General features: G+C 45.4%; 1 protein-coding gene across 8 annotated transcripts in view; it reads right to left on the reverse strand.

The window, feature by feature from the left end:
• Window positions 1-18,280, reverse strand: part of LOC126365747 (adipokinetic hormone/corazonin-related peptide receptor variant I-like) — a 1,043,803-nt gene that overhangs the window by 718,195 nt on the left and 307,328 nt on the right. The gene's annotated exons all lie outside the window — the stretch shown is intronic.

Raw genomic sequence — 18,280 nt, forward strand, 5'->3', positions numbered from 1 at the left:
CATAGTAGCATGGAGAGCTGCATCAAACCAGTCTCAGGACTGAAGACAACAACAACAACAACAACAACAACAACGCTTCACAGCGTGCACTACTGGCCTTTACCTGAAAGGGGACCTAAATTCTAATAACTGGCTCGGTGGTACCAAAGTTCGCACTGAACGTACTATAGGGCAGTACTTGGCAGCCAGGTTCTGAGGACGAGAGGGGTACTTAAGCTGCAGCTCGTGCTTGAGACTCTGGAGCCACACAGGAACAGTTTAGCTCGAGCGCTTTCCTCGCTTTGGGAAGGGGTGGCCCTGTCTAACGGACAGCAAGAGGGATGGCAGCAACTCACGAGTACCTCTGCACGCTGGAGTGAAACACGGGTATTCCTTTCTCCTTGGGTGGCTGCTTTCTGGAGAACTCAGGTGTGCAGACAAATACTTGAAGCTGTACGTTACGGAGCCACAACCCGTCGTGTGAAGTACTACAACATGGGACACCTGAGGACTAGGCAGAAGATGCACTGCAGCTGTCGTAAGATCGGAAATGTCCACCCTGCACGAAGAGTGGGAGGCATGCTCACGCAGCATTGGATGTGATAGCCGATTTGGCATGCCAACGGCAATGACAGTATGAGAGAATATTTAGAGCCCTGGAGGACACAGACTTTGGAAGATGACGAAGAAACGGTGTGAATCAGACGCAGCCAGTGGAGAGTCCCGTGAGCAGTCACTGAGAGAGTAGTCGGATGTGCAGCCAGTGGATAGTCAGGCAGACAGACAGTGAAGAGACGGTGATGAGACGGTAAATGGAAATGCCGTGTGGCTAGGGCCTCCCGTCGCGTAGACCGTTCGCCTGGTGCGTCTTTCGAGTTGACGCCACTTCGGCGACTTGCGTGTCGATGGGGATGAAATGATGATAAAGACAACACAATACCCAGTCCCTAAGCGGAGAAAATCTCCGACCCATCCGGGAATCGAACCCGGGCCGTTAGGTATGACATTCCGTCGCGCTGACCACTCACCTACCAGGGGCGGACGATGAGACGGTGAGAAGTCACTGAGAGGTAGCGAGTTGCCTTCTGCAGGCGTACCAACCTATTGTCTACGCAATGTCCAGATTTCCAGTCAATCCCTTGCTTTGCTAGCAGTGTTTATCGCCAACTTGAGTCATTCATTTGTGCTCCATGTTGAATTGCAGTGTAATATTCGGATACTTAACTATCCAACTGCACCCCCGTGTCTGATCCAAGACACCAAATTTTACGCTAACACTGCGCCCGTGAGTCAGTTACTGTGGACAATATGCGGGAGCGCATACGACGCAACGCCCCATTGGCAGAGTACATTACCTAAGGGATTCATTCAGCGAACACCTCACGCAGCTTGTCGCCACAAAGTCACAGAAAACGGGAAATGAAAGCTATCAGTCGTCAACTCGCCGCCACAGAAAGACAGAGGTGTGATCGACACGTCGCACCGACCTCGCATCTTCGGCGCACGCCTTCACGCGAAACAGACTTCATTACATGGTTAGACAGTCTGTTGCCCCTCCCACTTGCTCAGTAGCCTAGCCGTGTCTATGGCCAATCAGATCGGTCCTGAGTTTTATATTTGTTTATATGATATTACAATAAACGCGAACGTTCCCATGTTTTACATGTTCAATCAGTTTCAATTTGCTACAGTCTGGCGCTCAGCAAGGGATCATTTGCAGCTCTGCGATGTCTCTTTTTGTCGTCAGGTAAGGGACTTTATCAAAAAGCTTCACACGTACTCCTATCTCATCGAGAGGAATAAAGGAATGAGATCCCGAGAAGATTGCATCCAAATACAGGGTGGCGCACGAAATGTGTTACCAATTGTTTCTTTCACAGTTTACGACACACATTAGATATCCCGCTGAGATCTCTACAGCAGTACCAGCAGAGCTTGGAAAAACAAATGAGCTACGAAATGACGTGTAATTCACGATACTGCCTCTAGGAGACTAGTAAGCAGCAATGGCTGTCAATGAAAGACTGACGGCACAGCAACGATCGGCAATTGTGTTACTTTTTCATGAAACGAAAAGCCATGTTGTCACTCAGAGGCGTTTTCGATAACAGTTTAACACACGATCGGTCCCTTGCAAGAACACCATCCACAAGTGGTAGGATAAATTTGTACAGGAAGGAAGAGTATTGGAAGCGAAGCGACCTCGGCCTAAGCCTATTTGTTCGCCGGAGAATATTGAAGCGGTACGAGTTGCTGTACAGAGAAGTCCCGGGAAATCGTATAGAAAGGCAGCAGTGCAACTGGGAATATCCAGATTCTCCGTTCAACGCATTCTTAAAAGTGACCTCCATATGTACCCATAGAAGATGACCTGTGCACAGAAGTTCACTCAAGTACTCAAGTAGCAGAGACTACTGTTTGCTCAGTGGGCGGAGGATAGGGAAGAAACTCTCAACAACGTTTGGTTTTCAGACGGGGCGCATTTCCATTTACGTGGCGTGGTTAACAAACAAAGTGTACGCTTTTGGCCCACTGAAAACACACAAGTGCTTCGTGAACGACAAAATTATGCTCTGAGGATTACAGGTGGGCAGTAATTTCCAGTCACAAACTAATTGGGCCCTTTTTCTTTGAAGAAACTTTGAACAGCGAGCGTTATTTGAGCATGCTTTGCAATAGCTTCATTCCACAGCTTCTTGCTACTGCCTTGCCCTTCAACACGCAGTGGTTCATGCAAGATGGAGCAAGGCCACATACTGCAAACATTGTGTTGGAGTTTTTACATGAGCATTTCGACATGCGGATCATTTCACTCAGGTTTCCAGGTCGCTTCAATGACGGACAAAATTGGCCCCCCAATAGTCCAGACATCAATCCATGTGACTTTTTTTGGGGGGGGGGGGGGTACCAAAGGAAAAAACTTTCCCGAAACGTCCACGTGATTTAATGGAGCTCAGAAGACTTATTCTTCAAGCTTGCAGTGAAATTCCGGCAGACATGTGCCGTAGGGTAATCACTAACGTCAGTGTTCGTTTGAAGGAAGTTAGGAAACGAAATGGTGGACATAATGAGCATGTGCTGAGTTAGAACAAATCTCCATGGACGGCTCTTTGTTGCAGTATATGTTCCTTTCAGATCCACAGCACTTCCTGTAAAAGAATCTTAATGCTAACAAAATGTAGTGGAAGGGGTTCGAGGCATTCCAGTTTTTAGTTAGCTGGTAAAATAACGTCGAAAAAGCAGTTAAGTTTACCAGTGGAAATTTTACTCTACTCACAAAACATTGTTTATAAATTGCGCTATTGATAAAAGAAAATATTTTAATACAAGATGATAAAAACCAGCTTCGTTCAACAAAAATGAGAGCAAATATTCTCTGAATGTGTTTCCAAGTTCTACAATGGATCGGAGGATGACCTATGCCATATCACATCTATAATCTAGATTTAAGTTAAGTTTCATAAAAGAGAACACTATCAAAATGGTCTACAGCGACCCTCAATTATCTTTAATTACATATCTAACTTGACATAAATTACACTGGCGTTTCAGATTTTTACTTCAAGTAGCAAATGTGAACACCATGAGATTTAATTGACGATCGACACTAGTATTACGTAAAAAGGGGATGTAACACATGTAGCATCAGGGGGCAGAGGGTGGCACAGCTCCACGCACCTCGCCGTCTCGGATGCAACTTCTCCTAACTTCTCCTTACAACAGTTTACCGAAGTTGGTTAAAAAAAGGTATCTGGCTGTGTTTTCAAGTGCCCAATCAGGGTCTCAATGTTAACCTTAAGCTCCGCCTACAAAAATTCTGGTTATCCAATGAGAAACGTTATACTTTTCGTGGTGGGTCAATGTTTTTAACGTTTGGAATGTAACAGAGACGTTTATAGTCTCACGCTAAAACTTTCATCTGTTGTGATCCTTTTAGTGTTTTCATAAGATCTATACTGTTCTTCTGGAGGGCTCTATCTTCTAACATGGGCGGGGGGTGGTCCTGACGGTCGGCTGGCGACGTGGGTGTCCGTCCCTTATCGTAGGGCCTCCTAGCCTACACGACTCTGCTCTCGTTCTCGTTTCGTCCCTCGGAACTGTGTCTGTTTCACAGTGGGAAGGTATGACCTGCATTTAGGCGTTCTTGTGTTAGTCTGTGGTATTCCATTTGCTCACTCGTTGATCGTATTACTTTGGTTAATTTAATGTCAGGATTAATTTGGAGCTATGTGACATACTGCCGGATTTGCTATCATGTCAGGGTTTTTATGGAAGGTGTTGGATTTGCCTGACACCTTACACCTTCAATTTACATAACATTCCGTTGCATAACGGACAGGCAAACGAAAGCGAAAGAGATGGAAAAAAATTAAGTACACTGTACGTTATTTCAAAAGTAATCGCCATAACTGTTAACGCATCTATCCCGCTATGAGACGAGACGGATAGTGCGCACATGGGATAGTGTTTGATGTTGCCTACACAACCTTGACTTTACCAGGCGTACACCTCTTCAGACGAAGGAAATCGACGGCCACGAATATCTTTCTCGAGGGAGGGCCTGCGCGTTCCCAAGGGTGTGTCGAATGCGCTGCAAAGGTTTCGCTGAGAACCCCTTACACACCCTACACAGAATCTCAATCTCTCCCTATGCGATTTCTGTATTTTTGGAACACTGGAGAAAGATATTTCTACGATACAGCAGACCCTGTGTTATTCTGATGGTGATTCACTGCGGCGACCACAGCCGTTATGAAACACATCAGATGCATTCGCAACTGCGAATAATGACTAGCATCACCTGTAGAATGGAATGCCGACAGTGGTAATTTGTGCCGGACCGGAACTCTAACCTGGATTTACCGCTTATCGCGAGCTCTGCCCTTACTAATTTTTTTTTTAATCTCATTTTGTTCGTAATTGTTCTTTGGATTTGTTCGGGGCGGACGTCCCATGACGCCTGTTAAAGTTCATCGTTGATCCGTTCACTCAGTTTTTTTTCTTTATTATTACAGAGGGCAGCTAACCCTCTGACCGAACACGCTAAGATACCGTGCCGGCAACCGTTTTGGCTATCCGTACACCAATCACGGCCAGACCCAAACTTCCGTACGTCGTCAGCCATACCTCTACGGTCTGCAACTCGCACATCCATTATGTGTATTCCCGTACAGATCAGACGTTGTACATGCCCGGTATCGGCAGATAAAAACGAAACTGTAGTGCCTGTGTTATTCTGGTATGGTTGACGACAAATGGAAGTTTGGGTCTGGCCGTAGGTGGTATACGGATAGCCAAACTGTAGTCGACACGGTAGCTCAGCGTGTTCGGTCAGAGAGCTGGTTAGCCTCTGTAATAAAAAAAAACTAAGTGGAAGGATCAATAAAACGAACTTGAACGGATGTCATGTGACGTCCGCAACGACCAAAGACAAAGATCAACAACAACAAACAAAAAAAAAACAAAAAAAACTGTAAGGCGACCGCTCGAGATGAGCGGGATATCCGGGTTCAAGTCCCGGTCTGGCATAAATTTTCGTTGTTGTCATTCCTTTATACGATGGTAGTCATTCTTCGCAATTGCGAATGCATCTGAAGATATTCTTAACCGTCGATTTGCTTCGGACGAGGAGGTAAGCGTGGTTTCATTAGCAACCGCAAATATTTTTCCATGAAGCCATTCACCGTCTTGTAAGATACAAAGTAAGAAGGTGTGTTAACAGTTATGGCGATTATCTTTGATATAATATACGGAGTACTTACTTCTTCCACATCTCTTTTTCAGTTGATCGCCCTTCGACATAGCTATTTATACTCTGCAATATTTGCCGGAATGATGCATTGTGCGTGGTTTGCTGCAAAACTGTGGGAGGGGAGAGGATCTTTTATGAACGCAAACTATTTCCTTTTTCCATAGATACTTGAAAAGGAGAATGTAATTGTAAAAATTCTGCGTTCATAACCTGTGCAAGAAGCCAAGAAAATTACTACTTCCTCTGTTTTTGCGATGATGGCCATCACTGTATGAGTCAATCATCAATTGTAAAATAATAAATATATCTAATTTTACATACGAACTTCTCGCCTACGCATTACAGTAGCTCCTTGGAAACTAATTTACAATCCAAATTTGCCTTTGTCTTTTCTTTTCATGCCCTTTGATGTACTGATCGTTAATCTGACTTATTTACGGTGTAAGTAACGTAAAAAGTGAGAACAAAAAAGTTACTGACTAGGGAGTCGAAAGTACGACAATGAGATTACAGTTCTAAACCCTTTCCGCTGTACTAACCGGTGCCAAGAGTCCAAAGGTAAATGGGTCATGTCCCGTCCGACCCGAGCCAAAAATTCTGTTTTTTTCTGAACGCCAGCATCACTCATCCGTTAGATGCAACTGTCAGGCAGGTAATACAGTGAGAAAGCTTTATATCTAACGGGAAAAAAAAACAAATAATGACTGTTGCACACCCTGGCAGACGTGAGAATAATCCATCAAAACATGTAAAGTAGCCATAGCTACATTAAACGTACTCGCTTTTGACGGGCTATTCTTAGAACGGGAACATCTTTCCTGTATGGATGCGCTGGTTTCACTTATTTCTCTGGGACAGCAAGCTCAGAAGTTTATATTGGGTAGTACCAAATTTCACCACAATTCTGCCCAACATCACGGTGGAAATGTGACATCTTGAAGATATCGTCGCATGCCTCTTACCCACATTTTACCCCTTCTTCTGACGTCTCCGCGATAGAAGTCAGAACTGGAACGCCCAGAGTTGAAATTACGCTGTTTTCTTATATGTGCTTAAAGTAATCGTTTCTGTCACATGACCGCGCAGAATCGACAGGAAAAGACTTCAGGAAGTAGCATAAAGGGCCCGTGGTCGCACCTCTTTACAGCACAGTGCGACTGCAATTTTTGCTCTGGTTCAGAACGGAGGTATATACAGGGTGGAATTTTAAGTTGACAAACCATAAAACACGGAAAAACAAGCTTCACACGAACAAAATGTGTAGAATCCAAAGTTGATTATTTTCGACGGGGATATTGCTGGTGCTAAAATTAGCCCCCCCCCCCCCAGCCCCCTAGGGATGGGGTGGGAGGGAATTTTGAAATTTCAAATGCAAAACCACCTTTTTTTATTACAGAATCAGATTCTACATAAAGAACTACGTAAATTTTGTCTTAAACATTTGTTTTGATTCTTTGTAGTTTGCGCTGTAATTCAAAAAAATTCATGTTCTCATTTTTGCGTGGAAAATGGTTACGGATAAATAAAAGATACTTATTTACTTCTGAAATTTTGATTCGCTAAAACTAAAACTCTCCCTCTCTCCCCATAGTGTGGGGTTTGAGAGAGAGGAATTAGAGTTCAAATGTTGATCCACGAAACAAGCAAAAGTTATTCGAATCTGCGAAAAAAATTAATATGTGGATCAACATTTGTAAAACTCTAATTCCTCTCTCTCAAACCCCACACTATGAGGAGAGAGGGAGACTTTTAGTTTTAGCGAATCAAAATCTGATCGTACTGTGCAGAAAAACTGGTCTCTCTCCCTCGCTTCCCGAGGCTCCTGGCCGCTTCTCGTGTCATTTCCAAACTTTCAGCTGTGTTATGTATAGTTTACTGTGTGGAACCACAAGGTACCGTTCAAATCCATTCGACGAAATCTGAACACGATCAGAAGGAGCAAAGGGTGTTTATGCAATGTTGACACGTGAATTTAACGGCGAACAGTGACTAAGACCAGCAGTATGGCAATACTGTCAGAGCCACTGGCCCACCTTTGTTGAGCACTTTGGAAATGTAGCTGTACAGAAAAACCCGTGAGAATGTCTCGGCTACCTGCTAGTAGACATGGATGAATGCAGAGGTGTTAGGAGGTTGCCTATCAGTGGTTTTATTCACGCATGTGACAATGTCGCATCCATTCGTGATCACGCGGCGGGAGGGCTGGAAAAAAAAAAAAAAAAACATAAGCACCCTTTGCTGCTCGGACCGTGTTCAAATTTGGTCGCTTGTGGTTCCAAACTGTACAGCAGAGCAAAAACTGCGATCGCACTGGACTCCAAAGGCAGTGCGATAGCGTTCAGTGGGGCTACAGACCCAGAGCGTCCATAGAGAGCGCTTCAATCATCCGCGGGTGTTAGCAGTGTCGAAGGCTGCTAAGAACATCTTCCTGTTGTTGATCGCACTGCGGACTCTCATTTCCGATCGCCAAATGCGTGGGGATCAAAGACCCAAGAGAAGGGGTGGGTTCATTTTCGCCCTTTATGTAATCCCCTGAGGCCCTTTCTCGTCGATTTGGAGTGGTAGTGTGTCTGGAATGTTTTCCACGGCCACACACAATAATAATGCGTGATTTCAACGCTGGGCGTAGCGGTTGTAACCTCCAACGCAGAGGCGTGAAAGGAAGGGTAAAATTACAGACCAATATCCTTAACTACTGTTTGCAATGGAGTGCCTGGACATATTCTCAGAATATATTGAAGACTCTTCAGACTGAGAGGCTTATGTTCACGAATTAGCATTGCTTTAGAAAACATCGCTCGTACGAAACTCAGCTTGCCCTTTTATCGCATGATATTCTGCGAACTGTGGATGAAGGGCAGCACGCGGATTTCTGGAAAGGATTTGACATGGTGCCCCATTGCAGGCTTTTTAAAAAAGCATGAGGATATGGAATAGATTCGTAGATATGTGCTTGGCTCGAACACTTCATAAGTGACAGAACCCAGTATGTTGTCCTCGACGCCAAGTGTTCATCAGAGACGAGGTCATCGTCAGGAGTCCCCCAGGGAGGTATGATAGGACTGCTGTTGTTCTCTGTATACATAAACGATTTGGCTGACAGGGTGAGCAGCGTTCTCTGGTTGTCTGCTGTGGTGTACGTTAAGGTGTCGAAGTTGAGTAACTGTAGGAAGATACCATTAAGACAAAATTTTGAGACAAAATTTTGAGTTGGTGTGATGAATGGCAGCTTGCTCTAAAAGTGGAAAAATTTAAGTTAATGGGAGCGAGTAGGAGGAACAAACCAGTAATGTAAGGATACAGTATTACCGGTGACCTGCTTGATACAGTCACGTTGTTTAAGTATCTGGTCTTAACGTTGCCAAGCGATATGAGATGCAACGAGCATGTGAGAACTGTGGTAGGGTTGGCGAATGGTCGACTTCGATTTATTGGAAGAATTTTTGGAAAGCGTCGTTCATCTGTAAGGGGAATCGCATACAGGACGCTGGTGCGACCTGTTCTGGAGTACTGCTGGAGTGTTTGGAATCCGTACCACGTCGGATTCAAGGAAGATATCGAAGCAGTTCAGAGGTGGGCTGCTGGATTTATTACCGTTTGTGGTGTGCGTACTGTAAGACCTTCGGTACACAAACCATCACATTATTTGACTTGTCGCTCTAAAGAAGTAGGTGAGTGTCAGCAATATGTCTCTTGGTCTTATCGTGTCGTGTTTATCTTCTGCCGTTAGGTCAGACGATAGAAATGCCACTTGCAAGCTTAGATTAGCAGATTGACGGTGACCAACTTTAAACAGAACTTGATTAATTTTCACACACATTTATTAAAATAATAAAATAGCATAGACATTACGTAACTTGATTCTGGATGCTGTTTACAATTGACAATCTGAAGTTCCTTTGTTCATGGTACGTTAATCTTATTCTCACATATCTCTGATACTCGACAAATTGTCTATTCATTTATCTTCATGGCTATGTACAGGAATATGGTAATCTTATTAGGCGCAGACTGAAACTTGGCTACAGACTAATGCAGACTAATGTAGAATGGTACAGACAGGTCCAGATAAATGCAGACTCATACAGACTAATGCAGACTGACTAATCGGAGGTCTGTACACTCGTTATAATACCTCACGCATACAGGTATCACTGCGGGAGTGTGACCTGCGTGGAGATAAGGTTCTACGTTAGCAGCAATCTCATTGGCTGCGTTACATATTAATACGCGGATCGGCGGAAGCAGAACTTGGTCCATCTCTAAGGCAGCGCCATCTCGTAGTGTGGAGATAGACGAGTGCTGTGCCTGCACTGTTGTGCTTAGCGGGGTGCGCTCTAGTGGGAAAGTTGTGTACGCGCTGACTACGCGGATGTACACAACACCGCTAGTTTCGAACAACACGTGTTACGGAGGTGTTTCGGGAACTCAAATGGGAATCCCTGAGGGAAGCAACACTACTGAGAAAATTTAGAGGCTCGGCATTTGAAGCTGATTGTCGAAGGATTCTACTGCTGTACTGCGCTTAAAGACTACTAAGATAAGATACGAGAAATTAGGGCTCATACGGAGGCATACAGATAGTCTTTTTTCGACCAGGGAAGGAAATGACTCGTAATGATAGAGGGCACCCTCCGCTACCAACCATACACTGGCGTTTTGTAAGAGGTATGCGACGATCTTCCTATAGTTTGCCATGTACACGGTGGCATTTGCAGAATTTTGCTGGAATTTGTTGCTAATGTGACGTTGTAGGAACGTCTCACCCTACAAACGAACTTCTCGGACTCGTCTGCACCTTGCTGTCTGAAGCGTCACCAAACCCAACGATGACGTCGTAGGCCGTCACGCTTTTCATCATTACAGAGGAATGCTGTAGGCATCACTAAGGAAAATTTCAAACCTATACATCACAACGAGAAAAAACCGGGGTTTCGAAAAAGTGGTTAATTTCTTCTCTGCAGTATATATCGGTATTTTGTTTCTTTGCGTTACTGAAATTTTCCGTTAAAGCTTGAACTGGCTGATCGTTCAAACGTCTCTCGCTCTAAGATGCGCTGTTCTGTATCTGAATGGTTCACACCGCTGTTTGTATTTTACAGGGTACCCTCCGCCAAGCACCGTAAGGAGGCTTGCGGAGCATCTATGCAGATGTAGATATAGAAGGGGTAAAATGTTTGTAAGAGAGATGCGAAAATCTTCCTATTGTGTGACACGTCCTCTGTGGCGCTGGGCGGAATTTTGGTGAAATTTGTGGGTAATGTGATGATGCAAATACACATCACACTTTCGTGCACTTCTCAGCGTACGTGGTCACCGACATCCGTGAATTCCTCTCCTGTGCTAACCTCTTCATCTCAGAGTAACAGTTACAACGTACGTCGTCAATTATTTGCTGGATATATTCCAGACTCTGTTTTACTTCACAGTTTTTGCTCTCTACAGCTCCGTCTAGTACCATGCAAGTAATTCTCTGATGTCTTAATAGATGTCTTATCATCCTGTTCCTCCTTCTAATCAGTGTTTTCCACATATTCCTTTCCTCTCCGATTCTGCGCAGAACCTCCTCATTCCTTACCTTATCAGTCCACCTAATTTTCAACACTCGTCTGTAGCACCAGATCTCAGATGTTTCGATTCTCTTCTGTTCCGGTTTTCCCACAGTCCATGTTTCACTACCATAGATTGCTGTGCTCCAAACTTACATTCTCATACATTTCTTCTTCAAATTGAGGCCTACGTTTTATACTAGTAGACATCTCTTGGCCAGGAATGCCCTTTACGCCAGTGCTAGTCAGCTTTTGATTTCCTCCTTGCTCCGTCCGTCGTTGGTTATTTTGCTGCCTAATCAGTAGAATTCCTTAACTGCATCTACCTCGTAAGCATCAATCGAGGTGTTAAGTTTCTCGCTATTCTCATTTCTGCTACTTCTCATTACTTTCGACTTTCTTCGATTTACTCTCAATCTATATTCTGTACTCATTAGACTGTTCATTCCATTCACCACACCATGTAGTTCTTCACTTTCACTCAGGATAGCAATGTCATCAGCGAATCTTATCACATCCTTTCACCATGGATTTTGATCCTATTCCTGAACCTTTCTTTTAGTTCAATCATTCCCCGTTCGATGAACTGATTGAACAGTAGGGACGAAGGTCTACATCCGTGTCTTACACTCTATTTAATCCGAGCACTTCGTTCTTGGCTGTCCACTCTTTTTATTCGCTCGTCGGTCTTGTAGGTCTATCCTCTAGTGCCTTTATCTTTCCTAAACCCAAACTGCTCGTCTTCTAAGATGTCCTCAGTTTTCTTATCCATTCTTCTATATATTATTCTTGTGAGCAACTTGGATACATGAGCTGTGAAGCTGACCGTGCGGTAATTCTAGCACTAGTCAGCCCTTGCAATCTTCGGAATTGTGGGGATGATAATTTTGAGTCATATGGTATGTCGCCAGACTCATACATTCTACACACCAACGAGAATAGTGGTTTTATTGCCACTTACTTTGCCTGCCGTGGTGGCCGAGCGGTTCTACGCGCTACAGACTGGCACCGCGCGACCGCTACGATCGCAAGTTCGAATCCTGCCTCGGGCATGGATGTGTGTGATGTCTTTAGGTTAGTTAGGTTTAAGCAGTTCTAAGTTCTAGGGAACTGATGACCACAGAAATTAAGTCCCATAGTGGTTAGAGCCATTTGAGCCACTTACTTTAGAAATTTTGTTGGAGTGTTATTGTGGTGTCACCGCCAGAAACCACACTTGCTAAGTGGTAGCCTTTAAATAGGCCTCGGTTCGTTAGTATACGTCGGACGCGCGTGTCGCCACTATCAGTGATTGCAAACCGAGCGCCGCCACACGGCAGGTCTAGAGAGACTCCCTAGCACTCGCCCCAGTGGTACCGCCGACTTTGCTAGCGAGGGTTCACTGCCTACATACGCTCTCATTTGCAAAGACGACAGTTTAGCATAGCCTTCAGCTACGTTATTTGCTACGACCTAGCTTGGCGCCATATTCCGTTACTATGTCGTCTGAACAGATAATATTGTGACTCATGTACCGTCAAGAGCGACTTTCATCATTATGGATTCAAGTTAAGTACCGAATTAATTACGTCCGCTTCCTGAATTCTAATTCTAATTCATGTTCCAGACCTCACGTCAATATAGTTCTTCCCTCCTCACGCCAGCCTGCATGAGCTAAAACGCGTGCATTTCGGCCTCCACTAGTAACACGGTGTTGGCTTTTCTGCCAACACAACAGTTATCTATCTCTCTGCGTTATTTGATTTTAAGTCCTTCGAAGCTCATATACTAAGACGAAAAGCGTGATCTTCTCACCCAAGCCACCTGAGCGGCTTTCAAATCCAGTCGCTAACCTGCAAGATTCGGAACATCGTTTCCCCTTACCTCCAGAATGTTAACCAGACTCTGTTGCCCTACTGACGAAACCATCCTGCAGGAGTTCTCAAGCAAACGGAGTCAGTTTCTTTGACACGAAAGACAGAAAACCCCACCGACCGCCAACTCTTTCACACGAATGAAAGAAAACCCCACCGACTATTAACTAGAGTCTGTATCCATCGACACGCTGGAGACTGTGCCTAGTTTTATGCTGAAGGTGACACTAAGTGGATTTGTCCTGTTTCTGTCTGGTATCGCGGCTGCCACTCGCATTCTTCGCTCCAGCACTCGAGATCACGGCTGGAATTAAAGTGTGAACCGGCCGCTGCTCGCGTGTGCCAACAGGTGGCTGGCAACAGCCGAGCGATAAGCGCGTGTCCAAACATGGTGCTCTCCTCGTGTGCCCAAAAACTTAACGGCCCTGTGCCTGCGCGCGTGGCAGTCACCGCCACTTGGGGGCCTTTCTGGCCGCCAGCCGCACCCACCTGTGGAGGTGTAGGCTTTTCGTGAACAGTGATTTCGGACCACAGTTGGATGTAACTTCCCTACTGAAACATTAGGAGCTTCAGTCAACCAACAGGCCACCCTCAGGCAACGAGAACTACATTAATAAAAAGGTCACGCTTCGAGGAACGTGGGCATTTGTTTCGAAAACAGTGTTATCCATTTACTGCACTCCCGGTCACGGCGTACTGAACTCTACGCGGACCAGGTGTGTGCAGGCTTCGTGCAGAACTAGAGCTCAGTGTCTCTCGGCTTTGCTCGTTCCTTCCCTGAAGTACCGGGTACACCGAGAAATTTCATTTAGTATTCTTGTGCGGCATTTGCCGATCGCCACAGTCTCTTAAGTTCGGGAGAAACATGGTGTCAAAGCTGTTTACCCTTCGTTGTTTCTCCGTGGTATGGAGGATGTTCACAGGTCCAGCGAATGATTACACAAAAAGATGTAGTCTAGCGATTTATCTTCAAAGGCCTTTAAGAATGAATGCGAATGACAGAAAAGAGGTATGAGAATTCTCGGTATGTATAGGCGACGAGTAGTGCAACTCTGCTATGAAACGACTTTACAGTACTGCGTACAAAGAATTTAAAGATTTAGTTGACAATGAGAGAGCAAAAACTTCCAACGATCAACAGACATGAGTCATTATTGAGAACAACAAGACGCGTTTGTGGTAAATTTGTAGGCACGTAGACGGGAAGAAGTTGCTGGTATGGAAAGAAAAATTTCTGAAGACGCACACGTTTTTCTACTGTCGGCAGCAGCAGTGCTCCATGGTACTGAACTAAGAGTATGGGTACTTAATATATACTGCAAAGTACGCTGGGAAAGGAAAAGGGGAAAGTCTGGATCGGTTCTTCTATTCAAAATCCACAGTTGTCGAATTTTTGAAGGAAAAAGACATGTAGCAACGAAAAGTAAAATATCCGGAATGGACTGCAACTTCGTATTTTAAGTGGAATAGACTGCACACTGCCCAGACTAAAATATTGCAAGGTGAGAAGCAACTTCTTTCTCAATTGATGGGAATGGGTTTACAAAGAAAATTCTGTTATAGAAGGAACACATTCTGGCAAACACAGTCCTCTTTCCTAAGCACACTGCCGTTAAAGATATTCGAGGTCTGGAGAATTCATTGTGGCTTTGAAAGTATTACAACCAGTTGACACTGGGAAGGGAAAGAGACAACATTGGCGATCTATGTGTAAACACTCCCTACCCGGCTACTGCTCGCTCAGCGTACACAGTTTCAGTTCCTTTCAGGATGTGTTCTCCTTCCATAGGCTCTCCTTAATCGTTAAACCTTTTCTCATCTGCAATCACCACCATGGACGTTAGCGATTTCAGCCCCCGGCTCCAGAAACTTCACAAAATCAGCGACACAATGTCACCCTCTGAGATATCTGGAAATGAACATGTAAATATTCTAGGCATCTCTTCATCGAGCTATTGAAAATGATAAACTCCCTCTTACAGATATCATACCAATGCTCAGAAAGCTGTTGTCCTCTTACTGACAAGAGAAATGGTCGAAAACATCTGAAATCAAAGGCAGTCACTGCCCGCTAATCCATCCCACGATTTCAAAAGTACCATAGTAGATAGTGTCGGAAGTTCCATGCGGCTTTTCGCGGATGATGCTGTAGTATACAGAGAAGTTGCAGCGTTAGAAAATTGTATCGAAATGCAGGAAGATCTGCAACGGATAGGCACTTGGTGCAACTGATCCTTAACATAGACAAATGTAATGTATTGTGAATACATAGAAAGAAGGATCCTTTATTGCATAATTATATGATAGTGGAACAAACACTGGTAGCAGTTACTTCTGTAAAATGTCTGGGAGTATGCGTGCGGAACGATTTGAAGTGGAATGATCATATAAAATTAATTGTTGGTAAGGCGGGTACCATGTTGAGATTCATTGGGAGAGTCCTTAGACAATGTAATCCATCAACAAAGGAAGTGGCTTACAAAACACTCGTTCGACCTATACTTTAGTATTGCTCATCAGTGTGGGATCCGAGCCATATCGGGATGACAGAGGAGATAGAGAAGATCCAAAGAAGAGCGGTGCGTTTCGTCACAGGGTTATTTGGTAAACGTAATAGCGTTACGGAGATGTTTAGCAAACTCAAGTGGCAGACTCTGCATCGCAGTGTGGCTTGCTGTCCAGGTTTCGAGAGGGTGCGTTTCTGGATGAGGTATCGAATATATTGCTTCCCCCTACTTATACCTCCTGAGGAGATCACGAATGTAAAATTACAGAGATTCGAGCGTGCGCGGAGGCTTTCCGGCAGTCGTTCTTCCCGCGAACCATACGCGAATGGAACAGAAAAGGGAGGTAATGACAGTGGCACGTAAAGTGCCCTCCGCCACACACCGTTGGGTGGCTTGCCGAGTATAAATGTAGAAAATTTAATCATATGAAGTTCAGCAAACACTTATATTGGCCCATCAAAGCGCCAGCCCTCCACGTGACTGCGGAGAGGAAAATCGATCCAAACCATGCTTTCCTGTAATGTGCTCGGCAAAACACAGAAATACATTTGCAAGTAATCCTCGGGCTTTCGTTCATCAGTTCCCAAGCAGCCTCCAAACCTTATCGGCATCCAACCATGTAGCAATGTATAGGCTGCTGTACGAGTTCATCAACAGTACCAACGTCATCGCTGCTAATCTAATGCGCTTGGTACTTGGAATGCCAGAGGAAGACCAAAGCTCAGTTAACTGTCTATATTCTGACGTGCTACTCAGCAGAATATGGAATGCTCAGCCTGTAAATGTATGTAACTGTGTACCTCGTATCTATATGTGTGTGTGTCTGAATACCTGTGTGTCTATACATGTGGTTGTAATACGCAATCTGCTTCTTGTAAACCGTTCTCCTATTCTGTCAAATGGTACTTATAGGCCTACGGCAAATATTTAATTCTCTGTCCGCAGCTTTTGAAACAATTCTTAGAAGACATACAAAGAACATTTTATTGTTAATAGATATATAGTCAACGTGGACTGAACTGGAAATACCCCAAATACACTCCTGGAAATAGAAATAAGAACACCGTGAATTCATTGTCCCAGGAAGGGGAAACTTTATTGACACATTCCTGGGGTCAGATGCATCACATGATCACACTGACAGAACCACAGACACATAGACACAGGCAACACAGCATGCACAATGTCGGCACTAGTACAGTGTATATCCACCTTTCGCAGCAATGCAGGCTGCTATTCTCGCATGGAGACGATCGTAGAGATACTGGATGTAGTCCTGTGGAACGGCTTGCCATGCCATTTCCACCTGGCGCCTCAGTTGGACCAACGTTCGTGCTGGGCGTGCAGACCGCGTGAGACGATGCTTCATCCAGTCCCAAACATGCTCAGTGGGGGACAGATCCGGAGATATTGCTGGTCAGGGTAGTTGACTTACACCTTCTAGAGCACGTTGGGTGGCACGGGATACATGCGGACGTGCATTGTCCTGTTGGAACAGCAAGTTCCCTTGCCGGTCTAGGAATGGTAGAACGATGGGTTCGATGACGGTTTGGATGTACCGTGCACTATTCAGTGTCCCCTCGACGATCACCAGAGGTGTACGGCCAGTGTAGGAGATCGCTCCCCACACCATGATGCCGGGTGTTGGCCCTGTGTGCCTCGGTCGTATGCAGTCCTGATTGTGGCGCTCACCTGCACGGCGCAAAACACGCATACGACCATCATTGGCACCAAGGCAGAAGCGACTCTCATTGCTGAAGACGACACGTCTCCATTCGTCCCTCCATTCACGCCTGTCGCGACACCACTGGAGGCGGGCTGCACGATGTTGGGGCGTGAGCGGAAGACGGCCTAACGGTGTGCGGGACTGTAGCCCAGCTTCATGAAGACGGTTGCGAATGGTCCTCGCCGATACCCCAGGAGCAACAGTGTCCCTAATGTGCTGGGAAGTGGCGGTGCGGTCCCCTACGGCACTGCGTAGGATCCTACGGTCTTGGCGTGCATCCGTGCGTCGCTGCGGTCCGGTCCCAGGTCGACGGGCACGTGCACCTTCCGCCGACCACTGGCGACAACATCGATGTACTGTGGAGACCTCACGCCCCACGTGTTGAGCAATTCGGCGGTACGTCCACCCGGCCTCCCGCATGCCCACTATACGCCCTCGCTCAAAGTCCATCAACTGCACATACGGTTCACGTCCACGCTGTCACGGCATGCTACCAGTGTTAACGACTGCGATGGAGCTCCGTATGCCACGGCAAACTAGCTGACACTGACGGCGGCGGTGCACAAATGCTGCGCAGCTAGCGCCATTCGACGGCCAACACCGCGGTTCCTGGTTTGTCCGCTGTGCCGTGCGTGTGATCATTGCTTGTACAGCCCTCTCGCAGTGTCCGGAGCAAGTATGGTGGGTCTGACACACCGGTGTCAATGTGTTCTTTTTTCCATTTCCAGGAGTGTAGATTCCAATGGCTTTTTGTCATTTCTTGTTATGTTACCAGTTGAAATTTTACAGAATACTACCACTGTGTATCCTGTGCTACATATTCATCTCGCTTACTCGTTTCAATATACTCTGATTATAAAACTTGTTTTATGTCCTTCCAGTCATTTGTTACGTCTATGTAACTTCATACCAGG

Source organism: Schistocerca gregaria, chromosome 4 (assembly GCF_023897955.1).
Source record: "Schistocerca gregaria isolate iqSchGreg1 chromosome 4, iqSchGreg1.2, whole genome shotgun sequence".
Taxonomy (NCBI): domain Eukaryota; kingdom Metazoa; phylum Arthropoda; class Insecta; order Orthoptera; family Acrididae; genus Schistocerca; species Schistocerca gregaria.